The sequence below is a fragment of the Dromiciops gliroides genome, chromosome 6, assembly GCF_019393635.1.
Source record: "Dromiciops gliroides isolate mDroGli1 chromosome 6, mDroGli1.pri, whole genome shotgun sequence".
NCBI lineage: Eukaryota > Metazoa > Chordata > Mammalia > Microbiotheria > Microbiotheriidae > Dromiciops > Dromiciops gliroides.
Genome location: NC_057866.1, coordinates 232222033 through 232230036, shown reverse-complemented (window position 1 = coordinate 232230036; position 8004 = coordinate 232222033). Strand labels below are relative to the sequence as shown.

Genomic DNA, 8004 nt, shown 5'->3' with positions numbered 1-8004 from the left:
TACAATGGATGGTAATTATTCAGAAGTATAGAGGGGCTGTGGTCTACACTGGTGGAAGAGATTCACACAGGGTGAGATCATTTTGTCAAAGCATCTAAATATTTACAAAGGGCAAATGACTATACCAAGTACTGTGGGGTTACAAAGAAGACTGAAGCCTAGTCCTTGCCCCCATAGTGCTTTGTTTAATTATGTCTAGAAATGTAAAAAAAAAAAAAAAAAGATTTGCCAGAGATAATGAAGGTGACTTTATTTTCCCTGTCAATTTATTAAAAAGCCTCACTACGCCTATCTGGAAAAAAAAAAAGATACAAAATGCTTTTGTGTAAAAATTGTTCCCTGCAACCTAACACAGAAGTTTGAGAGAGTATTCAATTTTAAGGTCCTTCCAATCCCAGGATATTGGAAATGACCTCAATCCCATCCAAAAGCCTTGGTCTATTGATTTCATTTCATACACAGTAGCTCCCTCCTGCTTAGGACTTAGAACAGGAATAGATCTTATAGAGACCATGTAGTCTAAATCCTCATTTCACAGTTGAGGAAACTGAGGCACATATAATTAGGTTACTTGCCTATCTTATCTTCCATCAGAACTCAAACATTCCTACTCCAAATTCACCTCTCTCTCCGCTGCACTACATTGTCTTGCTGCTTTCTAGTGTTTCTATTACCTCTGCCTTTAAGGCAGGGTGTAAAAGAGGGCTTTGTAGAAAGAACAGAATCTGATACCTTTTCCTCCATCCTCTATTCGGTAAATTCAGCAGCACTCAAGCAGTTAAATTCTTTCTAAATGTCCTAGTAATGCCTTTCTGCTAGAGCCGACTCTCTTCAGAAACACTCACCAGCTTTCCAGAATTGGATTTCTGAAAATGTCCCTACGCGGAGACATTCACTCTCCCAAACAACAAAAAGGGCTGCAGTCAGGGCCAGAGAGAGCCAAAATGAGCTTACAAATATGGGACGGGGTTCAGGATTTTTCCTTTGAGCCCACAGAGCGAGACTTCCAGATGACAGCTTCAGACTCAGGCAGCAGGCAGGCCTTAATATTTCACAGGAACAATGAAGATGGGTTGTGTGTATACTATTGCCAGGCAGTGCCTCTGAACAAATGATTAGAAGGGAGGGGAAAAAGAAAAAGAAAAAGGGGAAAAAAAAACTTTTTACTTAACCATTAACCATTTGGCAGCTGCAGCCAAGCAATTAGAAACTGATTCTCCCTCTCTGGTATTTCTCTAGATTTGGACAGGTTTGATGGTCTGAGCTCCAGTGACGGAGCCAATTAGGCTTTTAAGCACAATCCAGGGGAGATCTTCAACTGAAGCCATCTACCTGCTCTTTGTGCTAACCCAGAGAGACAGAGAAGGAAGGGATTGTGTTTGGGAAGAGCACATTAGACCAAAATAACACACTTGCACTGCCCATCCTGAGGAGTGTGTCTCCATAATTAGGAGGAGTGCCCTTCTGCGGGGTAGAGAAGCCTGTAAGAAGCAGCTTTACGTTAAGCTAGCATACATCAAAAATAATTGACAATGGTTAGGCTTCATTGTAGAGACGGCTGCTCTGGCATTGCAACCACCAGCCCACCACCCACCTAAGAATTATTATTTGAAAAGGATGTCAGAGGATTATAGAAGATCCTTGTGTCTGCTCCAATTAGGATCAACACTTCTGCTTCTGCTCACTGAGAATTCCATTTGTAATGATGAAAACATATTGACCCCTGCTGGAACTACTTGGAACTACAACTTTTTTCCAAACCTGACCCAATGGAAAATGCAGTTAGGCGCAGAAATGGATATTTCTTGGGGAGGGGGTTTCCTTGTGCTGTTTCACGTTGGTCCCCATTATAGGGGGAAATGCTGAATTAATTTAAACATTATCCACATCCATTTTTTTCAAGAGGCATCTGCAATTGCTTAATCTGTGTATGTCATAAAATTTAAAAACATTTTAAAGTTTCTTCCAAAAATCTCTGCAGGATCCATGTTATCCTAGCAAGCAAGGCAAAATTTTTGCTTTGAGTAAGTTTTACAGATGAGCCTTGTTTGTTATTTGTCCTTCTTTATCAAAGAAGACCATGACATTGGGAGGCGATGTCATGACTTGCAGTGACTTGGATTTAAATGAGGAAGGACGGTGCAAAGTCACCAACTTCACTCTCTCCTACAGAGCCATCTGCGTCCAGTGGCAAGATATACATCAGAATGACTGGAGAGGGCTCCAGATATGGGGTTAAGTGACTTGCCCAGGGTCACACAGCTAGTAAATGTCGAGTATCTGAAACTGAATTAAGTTTTACAGATATTCTTGGGGTAGAAAATGATCAAAAGTGTTTCTTACTTCATAACCATCCTAGCTAGGTGATGAAGTAGATAGAGCACTGGTTTTGCAGTCAGGAAGCCCTGAGTTCAAATCCTGATTCAGACACTTAATTGGTGAATTACTGTGTGAGTTAGATTCAGTTTCCTCATCTGTCAAATGAGGAAACTGGACTTGATTACCTCTAAAATCTCCTTGGGCTCTTAAACTATAATGATTTTCAGTGAAGCTCTCATAGGTTTATCATAGCTAAAAATATAGGATCATGTAGTTGGGATGAACCTCAGAAGCTATCTAGTCCAATACCAAGTAATAAATGAAAATAGTAAGCCCAAAGAAGTTCATTAGTTTGCCCAAGGTCAAACAGGGAGTAAGTGGAGTTGCCTGAATTTGAGTCATGTTCCTTTGACTCCAAAATCAGTGGTCTTCCCCCAGTAAGCTCAGAAAGCCTCAGAATCAAAGGACAATGCAAAGATGGTAGAGTAGGTGCTCTGTATTCTGCTGGAGAATGAAATGTGATGACACAGACCTCATAATCTTATGACCAAGTCACTGCCCATATGTCTGAGGATCCTGAACTCCATTCTATATAAAATATCTGGGGGAAAGAAGCAGCTTATCCTTTTCCATTTTGTGGCTTCATAAAGAAGCTAGGGCAAACCAAACTCATTCACTTGAACTGCTTCCTGTACCTGGGATGCAAGAATTCCCCAGACTTCATTGCAATGTGAAAAGATTCCAGGGAGAAGAAGCAAATCCTGAAAATACGTTGTCTCCTCTCTTGCACATGTGGGAGCCCATCAGACTTGTTCAATAAAGAAACAATTTGGTGATATGGCTACTAGGCATTTATCACTTACTCAGATAGTGCAATAGAATGCAATGCAATGCAATGCAATGCAATGCAATACAATACAATACAATACAATACAATACAATACAATACAATACAATACAATACAATACAATACAATGCTACAGTAGATAGAATTCTGGCCCTGGAGTTCTAGCCCTGGAATGAGTAAGACCTGAATTCAAATTCATCTCAGATACTTACTAGCTATGACTCAGAACAGGTCACTTAACCCTGTTTACCTCAGTTTCCTCATTTGTAAAATGAGCTGTAGAAGGAAATGGCAAACCACTTTAGTATCTTTTCCAAGAAAACCCCAAATGGAGTTACTCAAAATCAGACACAATTGAAAATGACTGAACAAGAAAACATTACAATAAAATAGAATACAACATAATATAATAAAGCACCATACAGTACAATACAAACTTCTTAAATGCTTACTATGTGCCAGGTACTGTGCTAAGTGCAGGAGATACAAAGAAGAAGAAAGTCCCTTCCCTCAAGGAGCTTACAATCTAACAAGGGAAAGACAAAACACAAAAGAAAGTTGAAAGGGGGAAGAAACAATAGATCCCACAGGTTCCAGGGCATCTTGTTCTATGGAGATGAAACTATACAGAGCTGCAAATGCAAAATGGAAGGAGCTCAAACACCAATCTTTGCCTCTATAAAGGAAGGCTTTGGGACCAATTTGGTACTCCACCATCCAGCCCTCAATCAGAGAGGAAAGGAGGATGAGTGAAGTAGTATCTAACTTGAGTTAGCAGCATAGTGATGAAATTAGAAATGAGCTTTTCCTGAGAGGGACATATTATTCCATGAAACTGAAACCAGGCAGAGCAGCAGAGGCAAAGCAGAGCAAATAAAAATAAATAATCTGAGATTAGTACTTGAAAAAAGTAGGTTATTTTCTACTGGGAGGTACCCAAATGTAATAGGCAGAGCTAGATGGTACAATGGATAGAGCTTATGACCTGATCAGGAAAACCTTTGAACCTCATCAGGTTCAAAGTTTGCCTCAAACACTTATCAGCTCTTTTATTTAACCTGTTTACTTCAGTTTCCTCATTTGTAAAATTGAGATAATAACAGTACCCACCTCACAAGGTGGGTGTAAAGATTAAATTAGTTAATATTTGTATATTGCCTAATGCATAATAAGCGCTACCTAAATGCTGCTTATTCCTCCTTCCCCACTTATGTTACCACATTTTTTCCCTTTGGATAACACTATATAACCTGAAATGCACAAACACACACACACACACACACACACACACACACATATATATGTATACATATATACATAAATATATATATATATATATATATATATATATATATATATATATATATATCAACAGAATACTTAACCTAAATAATATTCAGGGCAATCACTATGAATATCTTAGCATCACTTGATAGCATTCTGAATTGCCTGTGGTGGATTGGGGCATGCTTTCTGGACATGCAGCATTAGCTAGCTAGCTCACTTAGAGAAGAGCCAAGATTGGGGGCTAATCTGTGAATAGTCCAGTTAACCTCATTACATTCCATGGTCTCAGGCAAGATCTGTAAGGTTAACTAAGTATCTTGAAAATGGCCGCCCTTAGTTACAAGAGCAACTGGATAAAAATGAGAATGGATAAGTGCATGTTCTGTGGAAAGAACACAGACTTTAGAGCTGGAAGACTTGGATTCAGGTCCTGTCTGTGATGCTCAATCTCTGTGTGACCTTCGGTGAGTCACTTAATGTCTCTAGGCATCCATTTCCTCACCTCTAAAATGAGGGGATAGGATCAGATGGCCTCTGAGATTCCTTCCATCTTTAAATCTATGATCCCCTGAAATTTATGCCTACTACTAGAAAAAGAAGAAAATCCAAAGTTCACATGGCATCTCACTTGATATCATATGAATTATCAAACTGTGTCTTTTTTTTGGAACTTTATGGATATGGAAAATTAAGTAATTTCCAACATTTGGCAAACTACATATCTGTAAAATGTCAAGCATGGTTGTATTTTTCTTTTCTTATCCAGGAAAATGGCGAGACAAGAAAGGACCAGAGAAAACAGATTTGGTGGAAGGGTAATTATCTGAACCAAATAGTGGGACATAGAAAGGATAAAACAAAACTTGATGCCAGTTATAAAAGAGTTATAAAAATCATAAGAAGCGAAAAAACCTAAAATATCATTAATGATAAATTCAGCAATGGGTAGCCAATAGAATGGCATACCAGAGGCAGAAAAGAAGCAAGACAATGAAACTGTTCCAAATGTCTTGCTGATCTTCATAAGAAACAAACAAATGATAATTCCACTTCCAGGATGAGCAATAGCCAATGAGATGTGGGGTTTGGGGAGCATAATTAAGGTCAGTTTTGCTAAGATGACATCTTCCACATGAATGACACCATCTTAGCAAAACGGATGGTATCTGCACATGTACCTGACCTCCATTAAAGAAGCAGTTAAGAACTTAGGTCCCAGTGGATACCCTTTCACATGGGACAGAGAAGCAGATGTACACTTGATGTCTTTAGAGAAGAAAAGTAGAGATCCCAGTGCAATGGAAGATAGCATTGAAGCATCAACAAACAGGAACTACAAAACTACATGAAATAAAATGACGACTGTTCAGGGAATCAGCCATTTTGGGAAATTGCAACTCATATCTTATTTTAATTTTTGTGTTTGCTCTAGTTCCAATACAATGAACACACATTCATAGTCTAACTATATATGGTTAGAGATGCATGCCAAACAATTGCCAAATTTATCAATTGGAAAAGAAACAGCATTAATTAGAAAGTCATTTATTTTTCATATCATAAAAATGGTATTTTTGTAAATTTTGGTATCATGAAAAAATGTATAAACTTAAAGGTGAACCTGAAATTCCCTTTAGTCTTTTAACCTTTCAACTTCCAACAGCTCTTTTTTCTATAATTCACATCTAAGTAAATATCTTTTAAAATAGCACTTATGTGATAGAACCCTGCCAACCTATTCTAATAGTGAGTCCCACTCTGAGCAGAGTTGGGTAATTCAGTAATTAATGGGTGATAACACTGACTTAATTTTGAACCTTGAAATCTTAATGACAAGCTTTTGAAAACTTTACACTGCTAAAAAATATGCCAAACCATTTACCATACATGCTGACATTATTAAAACACAACCTAAAGTGAAGTTATCTTTCTATCATTACTACTGCTATTAATAACACTGAACAATAACATTAACAACTAGCTTTTTTATGACATTTTCAATTTGACAAAGTACTTTATTGATGTTCTCTCATTTGAATCCTAAAAACAACTGTATTATTTCTTATGACACCTGAGTTAGGTGTTATTATTATTCCTATTCTATGTATGAGTAAACTGAGGTATAGAGATGTTAAGTGATGCAATGGCTAACAAGTGCCTAAGGCAGGATCTGAAACCAGCTCTTCTTGACTCCAAGTCCAGCACTACAAAATCAGGGTTTTTCAACGTTAGATTTTGTTTCAAGCGTTAATGCATATCCAAGAGAGATCATTTATTTATTTTACCACAAAAGAGTAACCCATTTTTCACAGGCTTTCTAACTTTTTTTTCCATTTCATTCTCACTGGTTCTCTGCCAGAGTGGTCTACCCCTACACCCACTCACCAATTACTCAGCAAGCAGTAAGTGACAGCACCACCACATGATATAAATCCCCAGGAAAGTTTTTCTTAGATAAAATCTCCAAACAGCAGAGGCTATACAGATGACTAGGCTATTAAAATTGTATTTATAGGGTAATCACTTATTTTAACTGCTGGCCACATCAAATTTATAACAGGGTGGGGGGAAACGTGTGGAATTTTATAATTATAATTTACACTTTTTTTAAACTGCTCCAACAAATCAAATTCACAAAACCCGCAAAATTAATCAAAAAGAATAGTGTGGGCATTACAAAAATGAATAAAACAAAGAAATCCAGTTGTTCTGAACTAAAGACTCTGGTACCCTGACATCTTTCAGATTTTATCCTTAGGTTACCCCAGAAGTACGATTGTTTCACTTAATCTGTAGAGTTTAAGCCTTCTTTGTTTCTCTTCTCTTCTATTAGAATCTATGCATCCTGTCAATGGTGGGGTTTAGCTGTTGATTTTTTTTCCTTGTTTGATTTTGGAGGTAGTGAAGACTATTTTAAAACAGTTAATGTTGGTGTGCAGAATCCTTCCATTTGTAAGTAAAGTTTTCTTTCCTTGTCCACTCAGCTACCCTATAAGATCTCTTAATCCAAGAAGGCAACTAGACATGAAAGTCCCAATCATCCGCAGAAGGCAAAGTAAAAGGTAAGAGTTTAAAATCTGGTTGAAGGAAGAGAATTTGACATTAAGGATCACCTCTATATGAGTATCCTTAGACAATGAAGATTTTTGAACCTTGGATATGTAGCATCCCATTCATCTGCCTCCTTTATACCTCATAAAAATCAGTTAAAGGAAAATTTATCTTTTTCCCTGGCAGAATTATTTTTGTTGTAATGTTAATCAATGAGCAAAGTTGGTTTGGTTTTAACATTTCTTGAGTTCCAAAGGAAGATGTTTAGCTAGACGAAATGGTCTTCTCAAGATTCAGAAGTCAGACTTTCATTTGCCTCCAATGAGGTGGGTCATTTTGGGACCACCAACTGCTTCAAATTCTTGCAACTAAGTAAGAGAACAATGGACTGACCTCAGAGCCATTACTTATAATCCATATTGGGTACATCCCCTGAAGGACCTAGATTTATTATCCAGATTGTTTCATGTGACTTTAATGAACATTCTGAAAATACAAA

At 37.5% G+C, this 8004-nt stretch overlaps 1 non-coding gene across 1 annotated transcript; it reads left to right on the top strand.

Moving 5' to 3' along the window:
- Positions 1-2449: 2449 nt before the first annotated feature.
- LOC122733153 lies at positions 2450-2583 on the top strand. The gene has a single exon (XR_006353746.1). It is a non-coding gene; the product is annotated as a small nucleolar RNA SNORA5 (small nucleolar RNA).
- The last annotated feature ends 5421 nt before the right edge of the window (positions 2584-8004 follow it).